Source organism: Diceros bicornis, chromosome 3 (assembly GCF_020826845.1).
Source record: "Diceros bicornis minor isolate mBicDic1 chromosome 3, mDicBic1.mat.cur, whole genome shotgun sequence".
Lineage (NCBI taxonomy): Eukaryota > Metazoa > Chordata > Mammalia > Perissodactyla > Rhinocerotidae > Diceros > Diceros bicornis.
In genome coordinates, this window is record NC_080742.1 from 46,689,005 (window position 1) to 46,704,412 (window position 15,408).

Sequence of the window (15,408 nt, forward strand, 5' to 3'; positions counted from 1 at the left end):
TTGATGCTATGAGCCCCTCCACCGAAAGGCAGCCCAGTCTTTTCTCATGGTGACTCTTCCCAAATATTTCTGGAAATTTCTAGGGGTTCTTATGTATCTGCTTGTGAATCCATCTTCATAATCTTTGCTGCCTGCCAGAGCAGTAAAACCCAGATGCTCACCTTAAAGTTCGACTCCATATCCGATAGTTGCTTTGCTGGTTTTGGGTGGGAAATTCTAAAGTGAAAGAGTGGGCACCTGTTCTTTCTGTGTTATGATCAGCAAGGGGTGTCCCGTAGGGCTCTGAAATGTTACTGACCTTCCATTTCATATAAAAACTGCCAGAATGACTGGGCCAAGATGAGTTCCATACCTAGAATCATCCAGTTTCCACAATCCATAGGTTTTGTTGCTTAAGGTCATCACGCTGGTATCCTACTTGGATATATTGGAAAATAATAATTTGTTCCCATACCTATGCAAAAACTTAAGTTTGATACCATGGATGATCTAAATATGACTGTAACATAAAGATTTATGCAGTTCCAGTGGTGTTGTCAAGATGTCAACAGTTCTTCCAGATGTTTCCTGGTGCTGTACCCCATTGTCCCTTCACACAGCTGAGATCCTTTGCTGGGTGCTTGGGTGTTAGCCCGTCGCACAAGCTAGACACTGGAATGTCATTTTTGTACCCACTCAGTGGTTTTATTTATGGTAGCCTTATATCTTCATGTTGTTAGCTTTTTTGAGGACCTAACATCTTATTTTTTATTCTATTTTCTCAGAACCTGAGTATATAGGAGCTGATCATTAAATACTAGATAGTATTTGATGTCTCATACATTTGCATATTATGGTCAGGAAGCTCTAGCAAACAAACCTGCAGTTGTGTAACCTGCTTCAGCTACATTCACATCCGTCATCTGAGGATATTACACATATGAAATGTTTAGATGTATTGAGCTAGTCAATTTGATCATGGGCCAGATTAGAAGAGACAAGAATGCAGCTGAAATTTTATTGTTCATCAACCCTAGGCAAGGCCAGAATCATGACCGAACACATTGACTTTCCTTTGCCTTCCTCTCACCACAGACCCAAGTCTCTTCTCATTCTGGTTGAAATTTAATTGTCCATTTCTCCTGACTATTTCAGACCACTACCAACCTCCACACCCACCCCCATCATCCCTGGCCACGGGTTTGAGGAAGGATTCTAAGAAACGTGTTCAGCTTATTTTTCTTTCACACATACAGCTTCTGTTCTCCACACAAGCCAGACCAACCTCACTCACAGTCAGCCTCATGGGTACTGAGCTGCTCCTCACACCAACGTGTCATGTCATCCGCTTTTGTCTTTCCATCATCAATCTGTGTCCTTTTCCTTTTTAAAATAAATTTTATTTTTAAGTATAACATACTTACAAAAAGAACACAGATCTTAAGTGTGAACATTGATGAATTTTCATTAAGTGAGTACATCTATGTCACCAGCACACACAAATCACTCTTCAAGCTAATCATTGTCTACCTTTACAGGTAACCATATCTCACTATCCTGACACCTAGTACCATAGATAAATTTTCCTGTTTTAAAATTTTATATAAATGGAATCATAAAGTAAGTATTTTGTGTGTCTGAACTCTTGCTCAAAATTATGTTTGTGAGACGGATCTATGTTGTTGCGTGCAACAATAGCTTGTTCAGTCTCGTGTTGTATTCGATAAATCTATAGTATTCCATTGAATATATAAACCACAGTTCATTTATTCATTCTATTTTATCCATTTTGTACCACAATTCATTTATTCATGTTCTCCTGTGAAGAGTCATACGTGTTTGTTAAACACATGCATTCCTTGTGTTGGATATATAACTAGGAACAGAATTACTATGTTTTAAGATTGTCTAAAAAGATTGTAGATTTGAAGAAGAAAGAAGAAGTTTATTTGGAAAGTGGTACAAAGGATTCAGACTTCAGGAGGTTCACAAAAACAAAAACCAAGAGGCTATTTGAATAGGAAAAAATCCTCAAGATTTCCAAGTTTGCATTAGTTGATTCATCTATTCATGGAGGGAATCAGCAACTTACATGATTATCATATTTACAAAAGTCACAGCCTATTTTCAATATCAGCATTGCAAAATTCAGAGATAAAGTTGTTTTTGCAAAGCAAGCAGGGCTTATAGGAAGTGTTCAAGGTTTCATGTATTTTGAGTCCCAGAAGTGCACAGGTGGGCCTATTATTCTTGCAGTATCTCAGGGTGCAAAGTATTTTGTCATCTCTATGTAAGTGATACATATGCTTATTTATTATGGTAGCAGGGCAAAGTGTTAGTCGTGCTTTTACAGGAATGTACATATTCAGGTTTAGTTGATACTGCCAAATAGTTTTTGAGGGTAATTGTACCAAATTATACTTCCACCAGAAGTGTACGTTAGTTTCATTTACTCCACATCCTTACTATTCTTGGTATTGCCTGTATTTCAAGTTGAGCCATCCTGGTGAGCATGAAGATGTGTCTCAGCAATTAATGTTTGCATTCCTCTGTTTTCCAGTGGCCACTTGGTTATCTTTTGCTTAGTGCCATTTAGTCTTATCTATTTTTATGTTGGGTTATTTGCTTTTAATTGTTATTTTGTAGGAGTCCTTTATATGTTGGCTATGAATTCTTTGTCTGATATACATAGTGCAAATAATTTCTCCCACTCTGGCTTGCTTTTTCCCTCCCTTAATAGTGTCTTTTGATGACCAGAAGTTCTTAATTTTAATGTAATCTAATTGATCCTTTTTTTCTTTTATGATTAGTGTTTTTTGTGCCCTGTTTAAAAAGTCTTTGCCTATTCCAAGGTCATGACATATGCTCCTAAGTTTTCTCCTAAAAGCTTTATTTTTTTACCTTTCACATTTAGATCTACAATCCAACTAGAATTGAATATTGTGGATGGTGTGAGATAAAAGGTTTAACATTCATTTGTTTCCAAATGGATATCCAATTGACCCAGCACCATTTATTGAAAAAAATAATTGTCATCCTTTCCCCATTGTACTGTAGTGTCAGCTTTGTCAAACATCAGGTGACCCTATGTGTTTGGATCTGTCTCTGAATTCTAATCTGTTCCATTGGCTTATTGTCTATCCTTGCACCAATACCAATTTATTAGTCATTACTATTTCTGGTAGTTTAGATCTTCAAGTTATATTCTTCTTCTTCAAGATTGCATTGGCTATTCTTAACCCTTTATATTCCGCATACATTTAAGAATAAGCTTTTCAAATTACACACACACATGCACACACGGGCTAGGATAGTGATTGAGATTGCATTGACTCTATGGATCAATTTTGGGAGAACTGACATCTTTATACTACTCAGTCTTCTAATCCATCAACGTGTTATATGCTTCCATTTATTTGGGTATTCTTTGATTGATCTTGATAATGTTTTTTAGTATTTAGTATAGCACTTTTAAATATCTTCTGTTTGATTTTCTACCAAGTGCTTGATATATTTTATTCTTTTGTAGGTGATATCATTTTTAATGTTTTATTTTCTATGTTTTTATTGCTGGTATATAGAAATACAACTGATTTTTGTGTGTTATGTCTGAATGGCGTATCTCTTTCTGTCCTTTTACTTTTAGCTTTTCTATGTCCTTATATTTAAACTGAGTCTCTTAAATCTATTGTTGGGTTATTTTTTATAATCCAATCTTTATCTGTGTGTGTGTGTGTGTGTGTGTGTGTGTGTGTGTGTGTAATGGAGTTTTGAATCTTGCTTATTTTTCCTTGAACAACTTTTCAGGACAGTATATATAAATATAGGTAATTCTTTGATATGACTGTATGTTAAGTAGGGATGATAATGGTACCTACTCCATAGGTGTTATGTGAGAAATAAATTATTAATTTTTAAAAACTTATTACAATACTTGGAGTATAGTTAGTACTCAGTGAACTAGTAATTACAATTTTTATTATAGAAATCTAAGTTTTTCCTAAATCTTTGCTATTTCAAATAATCAGCCATGAATATCCCTGTGCTATTGTGATATATCATACTGTTATCTCCACAGTATTCCACAGCTCTATTGTTAGGTGTGCACATTTACAATTTTCATAGATAATGACAAATTTCCTTCTTTCTCCTATAAAATGCATCTCTTTCATGAATTATCCTAGAAAACTTCTATTTGTAGTAACAACCTCACCAATTTCTTGTTACTTATACACAACTCTCTGAATAGTTTAGGTTTAATAAAACTGAACTGTCATTCTTATGAACAATAGCTACCGGTTATGGAGCAGTCACACATATCAGACACCAAAGAAAGGTTAAATGACTTATATAATATCACATAACTAAGAAATGTTGACCACCAATCAAGTGCAGTTTGGTCTGAACCCAAAGCTTATGCCCATAAACATTATGCTATGATTCTTCTAAGAGCAAATCTCTCTTCTCGTTTTATTCTTGCAACAAGAGAAGATTGAAAAATTAAGTGGTCTGCCCAGAGTCACGTACGAGATGGCTCCCTAGTTTATAATCTAAGATTTAACTGTAAATTTCTTGTCAGCAATAACTATGCTTCTGACTGTCTTTCTACTTCCCAAACCACAGACATAAAGAAGCCTCAATAAATGCTACTCCCTGACTGGCTGTTTTATCTGACCACACGGGTTCTGTAATACTCTGGCTGTAGACAGCTCAAATGTTGTCCTTGAGCAAATACCTTAGCATTTCTTGCATCTTTTAGTTTTTTAACAAAACAAACAACTCTGTGGCTGTGAAAAGATTACATACATTACCTATTAAAAAAATAAGTTCATTAAATAGGAAGGCATATCACAGCATAACTCTACTGAAAACTGCTACTTCCTTACATAATTGAGGGTTTGCTTTCTTCTAATCATGACATAGGCTCTCCTGATAATCCTTCACATTCACCTTGGCTCATAGGATAAAATAATGCTGAGATATCACCCCAGGAGTCTTATCACAGCTCTTCTTTGTGGGTTTCTTTAGTTAATGTCCAGGTTATTATCTGTGTTGGACATATTGGTCTTCAATAACCCCCTTAGTCAGAAGTCTGAAGTAACTTGAGCCAGCCCTGATGGCCTAGTGGTTAAAGTTTGGCGCCCTCACCACTTCTGTGGCCTGGGTTCATTTCCGGGTTATGGAACCACACCACCCATCTGTCAGTTGCCATGCTGTGGCAGTGGCTCACATAGAAAAACTAGAAGGATTTACAAGTAGGATATACAGCCATGCACTGGGGCTTTGGGGAGGAAGGAAAAAAAAAGGAAGATTGGCAACAGATATTAGCTCAGGGCGAATCTTTCCCTGCAAAATAAATAAATAAATAAATAGATAAAGGAAAGCTAAGAGTTCAGCCTAATTGTTAAAAAACAAAAAAGAAGTCTGAAATAACTTAATGTGTTAACAACAACAAAAATCTTCCGCTGTATCTTTCCCTGAATCAATAGGGTTTTCCCATTCTTATGACGTAAACCTACTCACTGTCACCAAATGCCATATAACATTGTGAGCTATAGCATTTGCCTCTAAATAAGCTTTTTTAAGGTCAGGAGGTATTATGCATCTCATGCAGAGCTGAAAAATAACATTCACCAGCTTTACATAGGCTTGGCTATTGCATTATAAATTCCTGCAATATAGGAGGGTGGTAACAGTAGTATCTAGTCCCACCCATTCTTTACCATCTAGAGAACCCTTCATGTTTCTTGCTTATTTATAATAGTATTTTTAATCATTGTGTCACTCAAATATGGCAAGTATTGATTTGGTATCTAAAATACTTCATTATTCTGGAATACTTTTTCTATTTCAGAAGCAGCTACAAAATGTTGCTAATTTTCTCTTGAGGAGAAATAGAACGAAAATTCAATAGAAGTGTTGATTGACACAGGTATGTTACTCCTCCTTTATAGTTCTCTGAAAAAAATTGGGAATCATGCCCTTTTTCATCCAACACACTTTTGATAGGTAGCATTAAAAGTATTTGCTCATCATTAAGAATCGATTCATCACTTTTTAGAAGGAAATGAATGGTTACATTTACATTAAAGAGCCAACCTTTATTATTAGAATAACAATTCAATTCAAACTCTTTTGATTCAGGTATTAGACAGACAATTCAATGAAGTGAAAGAACACTGGAATGGAAGGCAAAATACCTGAGATCAAGATTCACCTCTTACCATCAACCTAGTGTTGACTTTGGAAAGCTACTCAACCCATTTCAGCTTTTGCATCCTCACTTGTAAAATGAGAGGGTTAAATTACAGAAGTCCTGTCCAGCTGTAAGAGTCCATACCATTATTCATAATAAAGAAGTAATTGCTATAAAAATATTAGAATTTAGATTTCTATCTTTTAAACATTTGATTGTTCTATAATACCAGAAATTAATTATATAACTGATATCCTGCTAACTATTGCCTTTACTGAGATTAACAAGTAAAACATGTTTTACCAAAGCTACAGCAATTCTACTTATGGTGTCTCTTCTTAAAATTTTGCCTTAGGCTAATAAGTTATATCTTCCAATTAAACCTTAACAGTGGACCTACAATCAAGTGTCATTAAAAATTCACTCAACAAATACAAGGTTAGGTGTTTTTGAAAAAAGTACATCTGTAAAATCAATTCAACCTAAATTTTAGAGTCAAGTATGAATCTTCTATCTATCTATCTATCTATCTATCTATCTATCTATCTATCTATCTATCATCTATCTCTCTATCTACCTACCTACCTATCTATCAATCATCTATCTATTGAATGTTGTGCTTGTTTATTCGAGTTTTGTTGTATTCTCTTTCAGTGAAGATTACAGAGGATTTTGGCATATGATTTACCCAGTACCTGGGATAAAATTGACTCCATTGTTATTTTCTTTCTAGGTCCATCCTTTCCACTGCGGTAGTAGAAAGAATAGGATCATCAGGGAACCTAGAGTGCAATCCCAGCTTTCCTACACCAAAGCAATTCGCTAACCTCTCTGAACCTTAGATTTCATGGGGCATAATATACGTCCCCTGGCTCACCTCACAGAATTATTAGGAGAATGAATAAGATAAATGAATGCATTTTGTAAGTTGTAAAGTGCTAAACAAATGCAAAGTAATATAATACTAATTGTGAATTCCTCACACAAGCTATTAATTCATTGACACACACTCAGCAAATATTTTGAGTACCTGGTATATGGCAGACACTGTTCTCAGCATTGGCAGTCAGCAGTCAAAAAGGCAGACAATAAGGAAAGTCTGAGAAACTGTCAGAGCAAAGAGGAGTCCAAGTAAACATGACAACTAAATGTAATATGTTATCCTGGATGCGATCCTGGAACAGAAAAGGACATTAGGTAAAAACTGAGGAAACCTGAATAAATAATAAACTTTAGTTAATAATAATGTATCAATATTGGTTCATTCATTGTAACACATGTATTATACTCATATAAGATGTTAATAATAAGAGAAACTATGTGTGAGGGAGGGGGATCGAGGGGAAGAATACTTGGGAACTCTCTGCTCAATTTTTCTATAAACCTAAAACTGTTCTAAAAACTAAAATCTGTTTTTAAAAAAAGGTGTCAAGACTCTCATGGAACAGTGGGAAGAAAAATATTAAAAGGTAAACAAATGATTTCAGGTAGTCATGACTGTTACCACAAAAATGAAATAAGATGCTGTGACAACTGCAATAATATGTTGAGGGACTGCTGTAAAGGGACCTCTCTCTGGGTAAAGTGATTTTCCATCTGAAACCTGGATAAAAACACAGTGCCAGCAAGATGGCCTAGAGAAAAGCATTCCCCTCCACAGTAACAGTAAGTATAAAGACCTTAAGATGGGGACCAATTTCAAACGTCTGAGGAACAGAAATAATCTGTGAGGCTGATGTGTATTTAACAAGGGCGAAGGTAGGGTGAGATAAGTTCAGAGAAGTAGGACTTGCATTCTCCAGAAAACCACAGAATGTTCTAGCATTTTGGTGTAGTGTAGACTAAGGATGTTCACATGAAATGGTGCAGCTCCTCTGTCCTAACAAGATTGAGAGTAAATCCTAGGGGCCAGCCGCTCTCTACAAGTTAATAAAAACTTCATGACACCTACATGCTATTTCCTGAAGTCTTGTTTTGGGGAAGCTGAACTTCAAAGGAAAAATCATAACCAATGTGTTTTCATCATTAGCCGAAAGCCAGTTTCCTCTGTGTAAGTACCATAGAAGAAGCTTCAAATTTTCTGCCCATCAAGTTTCTCAGACAGCATTTCTATTCATGAGTAGGTAAACTCCCCAGTGTCTAAATGTATCACCATTATGTCTACATTCCCCTCGCAGGTTTTTTTTTCTTTCGGTAATAGGTGTCACTAACAGGTAGTTGGGGAGCTCTAAGACCTACTTGCTTCAAAGGACCCTTGAATCATCCAGTCCATCAACCACTATGGTGTCGTACTCCCTCCTTCCACCCAACTCTGCCCAGCACTGACTTCAGCCCCTTTTCAAGAAAGGCAATATAGCAGCAGCCTTTGTCACTGCCTTTGTCTCCAATTCCCTGCCCTAGGCTGAGACAGGCAGCATCCCCAAACCCCGCCTTGGCCACTATGCGGTGCTTTTCACTTCTTTAAGTCAAATTCTTGACTCAACTGTGTGAACATAGGCCCCAAAGAGAGAGGCTGTATGAGAGAGCAGCAAGAGCAGTGGACTGGGAGTCAAAAGAACAGAGTTCGAGTTTAGATGCAGCCACTTTCAGAGCCTCAATTCCCTCACGTGTGCAATCAGGATAAAAGTCTTTCCCTGCTGTTCTGACAAGGTTGTGGTGGGAATCAAGTAGCTGTTATCTGTGGGAAATGCTTTATGAACTTAGGCTGCTATATAAAAATGGAGAGAGGGATAAAGGGAGTAGTTTCAAGTTGGTAAGTTTGACTTAATTGATCATCAGTTATGGGAAGAGCACTAAGGAAGCATGGCAGGGCAGTGGGAGTGTGAAAAAATGAACACTTTTCCATTAAGGAGTTAGGAATTATGCTACGGAGCAGAGGTCCATGCGTTTGGGGTCCACTGTGCTACACAACTCTAGGGGACGCCATTTGCATTGTGGTCTATGCATATATTTGAAAGACTTAAGTAATAATGCAAGTTCACGTCAATGAAAAGATAAGCAGTAAGTACTGTAGGAGCTCAGTGGCTGGAGACACTGAAAAAAGATGAATAGAAGAGTTGGGACTTCAGCTATTTGGTAGATGAGGAAACACTCTCATGGGAAAGAGAATGGAGACAGAAGACCTTTAGTAAAACTAAGGGCGTGAGAATGATTGAGCATGTTTTCAGCAAGAGTAAGAGAAAATGGTGTGACTTTCTTGTTATTTTCTTAAATTTCTTTTAGAAATATGGGAATAGTTTAGGGACTTAAAAAAAAAAATAGTGGCACCCACCTTTTCTTTTTCAATTCAACCACAACTCCAAGTACCTGTTCTAAAATCACTGGGAAAGGCCAAGAGGAGAATGAAGTGCCCAACGCCTAAAATCTTTGTGTTTGCCTTGTCTTTTTTTTAATCCATGTTCTTTTAACTTCTGTTCATCCAACATTGAAAGGATGACATAGATGTCTTTTGGAGACTTTATATGTGTTCAAACTCAGGAAAAGCCATTTGGTTGCTGTTGAGCTAAGGGATTCAATATCCCTTAGAACATCCTTTCCAATAACACTGACCACTCAGAATGTGTTTGGGTGGGCGTGTGTGTGTACACATTTGCTGTCCTACATCCCCCTGTCCATGAGAAGTGTTTTACTCTTCAATAAGATAAAGACATTTAGGGCTTCCCTAGGCCCAACATTTCTTAATATTACAAGACGTTAAGAGTTGAATTAAATAACTTAGTTAAGATTTCAATGAAATTGGTAATTCTCAAAATTAAATTTGCTTCTAGGTGTAATACCTGCATTTGAGTAAATAAATGAATGTAAAAGCCCTAAGCATTTCTGTAAAACTGAGTCAGTTAAGACAAATTTTTCCTGTGGTCCTTTTCTTATCCCTACTTTATTATATGGCCTTTAATTTTTTTAGAAAATGGCCCCCTGTTTTTTTGTTGATGTTTTATTTCAATATCTGATTTGAAAATAGCAGTGCTCATGTGAATTTTACAGGGAAATCTGCTTTCTTTCATCACAGCTTCTCTGCGCCAGTGGATTGGATGGGAATTTTTTCTTCTGATCGTTATTGTATTACCTATGAGAGGAGAGGGAGACAGTGTGAACCAATATTCTGATATTCTGAGAATAAAGATTTGGCAATGGAGTCATGTTATCACATTTCCTTTCTTTTCTTCATTGGAGTTTTCTGCAAAAGCTGAAGCAGTGACTTTATTCAACACCTGCATCTATAACAACCAGAGCAGTATAATTACCTTTCTTGAATATTCTATAGAATTGCCAAACAGCAATTTTCCTTTAGAAGACAGGCTTTTAAATAATGTCGTTTATATACAGAGTTTAACATCTTTTAAGCTAAAAATCTAATTACAAGAATCTGAAATTTACTGCATGTTTATAATTTGATCTTTATAAAATTGCTAAATCAGGACACCTTTAACACACATTATGAGGCAGAAAAAATACATACAGTGAGACAAAATTAAATATTTTGGAATTTCTTGAATATATGTTAATCTCTATTAATATTACTATATTAACACTATTTGGCATTTTATTGCATTTCTCTTGAATTCAACGTGTTTGTGGAGAGAGGTGGCTCACAGGGACATGATTTATCAAGATCATCTGATATCATTTCCTCTTTGTTAATGAAAAGTACCAATATTTTAAAAAGGACTGCCATCATACCCTATGTATAGACAATAGATGGCATGTTCAAGCAAGCTGAGACAATTCTTCCAATGGACACACTAGATAGTAATGCCGATACTAAATAATAAGATTAGAATTTAGGCAATGTAATGCCATTTGATAAAGCGGCTCATGACCAGATCGCATAAACACTTATCATTTTTGTCATCCTGATTTTATCATTTTTGAAGTGCAAATGGGATTGTCAACCATTGGAAGCAGTGGCACTTCAATATTCTAATAGAAGGTGAATGTTCAAGCAGAAAATTTAACATATCACTACATTATTTCATTCTGGTACAAGCTCTAAATTAATGTTATGAAATGTTATGAGCATACCTATAAAACTACCGCTTACAAAAATTAAAGAGTATCTTTTATAATCTTCAAATTGTCACTCTGGCAATTCCTCTGTTGCCCCACATTATTCTCAGAATGTCTAGTCTGCTACATTTTCCTTCTGTGCTTCTGTTCAGGGTTTCTGTTCTCTATGCCAATTTGTGTCCAAGGATTCTGCGAATCTTTTGTTATCTTTTTCTAAGCATGTTCTCTATGACAAAGCTATTCAGCCTGAAGTCTAACGTACAACCTTCCCAGGCACTTCTTTAAAAGCACTCTCTACCCTTTTAAAAACACACACACACAAATTAAAAAAGAATTTTAATAGAGTCTCACATAGTATTGTTTTGAATTTCCATCAACTATCTAGATAACTAGTGTTTGTTCTTACTGTTCCATTCTATAGGAACATAACTGTCATGTAAAATAATTTTTATACTGTTTGTATCTTGGTCACATACAATATGATTTTTGTGCCTGAAATCTTAAATATGCCAGTAGGAAGAATCAGTCTGAATTCTGAAAATGTATTCTTGATGCTATGATACTCAGTTTAAATCTTGACATTTCCTATTAGGAAAATAACATTTGAAAAAGGAAGTGATACTCAAAATATTCCACCTATTCATGAACAATTCTCAATAGCCATATTTTATGATGTAAAACATGTGGCAATCCCTATTACTCTCCTGTATTTCTAGGCCCTCCATAAAATATGCACGTAAGATGGTAGATATGTATGTATACAGGTTGCGTGTATTTCACATGCAAACACCAGAAAGCAGAAAGCAAAAGTAGCGTTTTCATTCAATTTCTATCTGGATGTAATACCACTAAAGTAACAAGCGATTCCTTCTCATTTTTTTTTTTTTTTTTTTACTTTGCTTTGTCTAGCCATTGCTTTATATTTTATAGGGTTTCTCCCATACTATCTTAACTGGATTAAAGAGTAAAGACAAGTTTTCTCCGTTACAAAATTCTCATTTAATCCTTATCCACACTTAATTTATCAAATTAAATCAGACAAGATTGATGCCGGGGCTTTTCAAGCTGGACATCGTGTGTAAAATCGGCAGACAAGGGTTTGTAAAGAGTGCCCACCGTGACTTGTCATAGCATCTTGCCTCAGCCTCAGCTGCCCTCGCGTCAGTCCAGGCAGGGTCAGGCTGCTTCTTGGTGTTACACTGTGGGCTCTGCGGTGAAACAGAGCAGCTACACAGCCTCCAGCAGAGTTACTTATTACACCCTCGGCCCCCTTCACCTGCCCCAGCCATTCAAAATAACATCACACCATAAAATATTCATGAACTGCGCAATGCTGCAGCCAGGGCTCGCTACTGCAGGTGGCTGTTACATCAGTAATTGCCCAATACTTCCCTCCACAGCGTAAAATTGTTTTCATTATGTGTCATGAACACAGAGCCAAGCAAAGCCCTCTTGAGTGGTTTCCCAAGGGCTGGAGGGAGGTGGTACTTAACTTAAACAGGCGCTTTTGGGCTTAGATTTTAAAAAAAGAAAAGGGGGGCGGGTGGGGGGAGAAGCCGGTGAAAGCTCATCATTAACTCTCCTTCTAAGTGCAGCAAAAAGCAGAAGCTCATGCAAGACTCCCATAAAGATTATCCTAAATGTCTCAGTTACGAGGCAGAGCTTCAGGGGCTTTAGCGGGTCTTACGATACTTCAAGCTGCTTCAGCAGAGAACAGAATCACTTTCCACCTGACTGAAGTTCCCATGGAGTGCTGAGCTGGGGGATAGGCAGGTTTCAGCAATCAACTCCTGCATTGTGAGGCAATAATGCCCAGCCAGGTCCCCCCATTTTGATTCAAGGGTGTCTTTTTCTTTCCCCCCTGTGGAGGACTAATCACAGCTCCACTTTGTTTAATTGCAGCAAAGAGAGAAATGTGTTTAAGAAGTCATTCTGGACCCCTTTAAATGAATGCTGGGGTTCTTCAAGGACAACAAACAGGATGCATAATAAATAAGATTTAATTTTCAGATCAAAATAGGCCAAGTTAAAGATTTTTCGTGGCTGATCTGGGAGAGATGCTGCCGAAAAGAGAATAGAAACAGGAAAAAAAGTGGGGGAGCAACAAGTGGGATTAAAGTCTTGGTTTTATATAGCACAAGCTGTTGCTGCCTGGTGGGAGGATCCTCATGGAAGTAAAATCTTTATAGAACTGGGAGCTAGTAGTTTTCCCTAGCATTTTGATTCTGATTTAGAAAGAAGGAAAGAAAAAAGAAAGAAAGAAACAAAGAAAGAAGAAAGATTCTTCTTATAAACTATGTCAAATCTTTGTAATTGACACAGATTTGCCTACCCTCATTTTCCAGCTCCGGCCTAGCAAATGTTGGGTGCAGTGTGTGCCTTGAGGTGGCCCCCGGGTCATGAACTCCAGGGGCTTGGGAGGAAAAGCATTTATCCATCACATGCTATTCTTCTGAGTTTGAAGGAACTAAGCTACAGACCACATGATTGCGAAGTGCCCATTTTCATTAAAGATCTATTTCTTCCCACTCTGGCCTTCAGAATCTCTTCTTAAAGAAAGCTGTTTCCCTCTTGTAAGATGTGTATTAGCTGATCTTTATCACTTTCTTTAGAAATTGTTTACCATAAATGATATGACAAAATCATCCAATTATGCAGTTACCTATTAAATGGTCTTATCAAACTTGAAAATGTGTAATAATAATCCTCCGTGATGAAAACCATGAGCTATAAATTTATGATTTGTCTTTTTGTTTTTCCTGAAAGGAGTTTTCATCAACTCATCTAGAGAAAAATTACTAATTTTTAAAAAAATTTTATGACACAACTTTGACAGTACTTTCTTTTACTAACACGGTATCCATCAATAACAAATCGACCATAGATAACTGTCAGTGTCATAAATTGAAGAAGGCAATGGGCATAAAACCTCTCACGAGCATCTGCTGCAGGAGGTTTTCCTCTGGGTTAAATGAAAGATGTGTGGTTATTTAGCATCCTGCAAAAACAATATAGAATAGTGTGTGTGTGTGTGCGCGCGCGAGCGCGCGTGCCCACCATATACATATGTATCATGAATGATGGATTTCCTTTGCATCTGGTAACTATAGACTTTTTTTTTTCCTGAATACAGCAAATGACTGTTTCAAAATGAAAAACCACTATGTGTTTGAATGTTGTATTATGCCTAGTCCCTTTTTGAGTGAAAGGCGGCTTTAAAAAGTTAGGTATATCATTGCCAAAAAGGGGCTAAATAGTATTGTCAGCATTTTGAGAAGGAATAGGTCCTTTTTCCCCTTCCTTCTCAAACTGCTTTCTGGACAGCTGTTAGTGACTTACGGAACTTTTCATATGGATATGTATGTTAATGGCAGGCAATGAACTGGAGATGAAGAGGCCCAAACACAGGCCCAGCTCTTCAGTACACATCAAAAGCCTTTACAAAAGGAGCAGTAAAAGAGGCAGCGATGGGGGAGCCTTCACTTTTGTACCCTGAATTAGTTCTGCAAGCAATGAAACTGATCTTTTCTCCTTGCCAGAAAAGTCTGCTGATTTTTGTGAGTGCTCATTAGCACAAGAGGCATTTGTGAAGATAATTGACTGACGCTGATACTGCTGGCTGTCACAACAGTGCCAGCCAGCAGTGTATGTGCATTTTAATAGTTGTATTTTTTTTCTTTCTTAGACTTCATGTTTTCTAAAAGATACCAGTCTTCCAAAGGTTTACACTCTTATCTGAAGCAGAAAGTTTTAAAATCTTTCCTTTGAAAACCAACAGCCAAGCTTACTTTAAAAAATGTTGTATCTCTCTCCACAGTACCTGGTGTGTATATGTATGCATAATTTAAAAGGTCTCATCTATTAAGTGCATGCAACTGGACAGGAATTATGCAGAAGTAGAACCAAAGAATTTTGGTGTCAGATGAACATTCAGGTAATAGTGTACACAATAGGGTTCCTGGAATACAAACTGTCATCCTGGAGAAATAATAAGTAAGGCAATATTCCATTTTCATCACAAGCAACTACAAATGATTTCATAAATTTTCAAACATTTTATGGTTTCCTTTTTGGAGACATTCTCAAAATTAGAAAATTTTAAAAAAAGATATTAGGGGGTTGGGGGAGGAAGGAGAAGTATTCTTGGAAATCCTAATTTGGCAGTACTTTGACATGAGGCTATCTTCTATCTGATGGTACCATCCAGAATGGTCTTTGAAGTATCA

The 15,408-nt window shown here is 36.7% G+C and overlaps 1 long non-coding RNA gene across 5 annotated transcripts in view; it reads left to right on the forward strand.

Moving 5' to 3' along the window:
* Positions 1 to 9,170, forward strand: part of LOC131395113 (uncharacterized) — a 105,539-nt gene extending 96,369 nt beyond the window's left edge. For 2 of the 5 annotated variants that reach the window (XR_009216277.1, XR_009216275.1), the window contains 4 exons: positions 5,834 to 5,915; positions 6,124 to 6,305; positions 6,567 to 6,613; positions 6,909 to 9,170. This is a non-coding gene — a long non-coding RNA (uncharacterized LOC131395113). Of the gene's footprint in view, positions 1 to 5,833; positions 5,916 to 6,123; positions 6,306 to 6,530; positions 6,614 to 6,908 lie in introns of all 5 variants that reach the window. The other 3 variants (XR_009216279.1, XR_009216276.1, XR_009216278.1) reach the window with 3 other exon arrangements.
* The last annotated feature ends 6,238 nt before the right edge of the window (positions 9,171 to 15,408 follow it).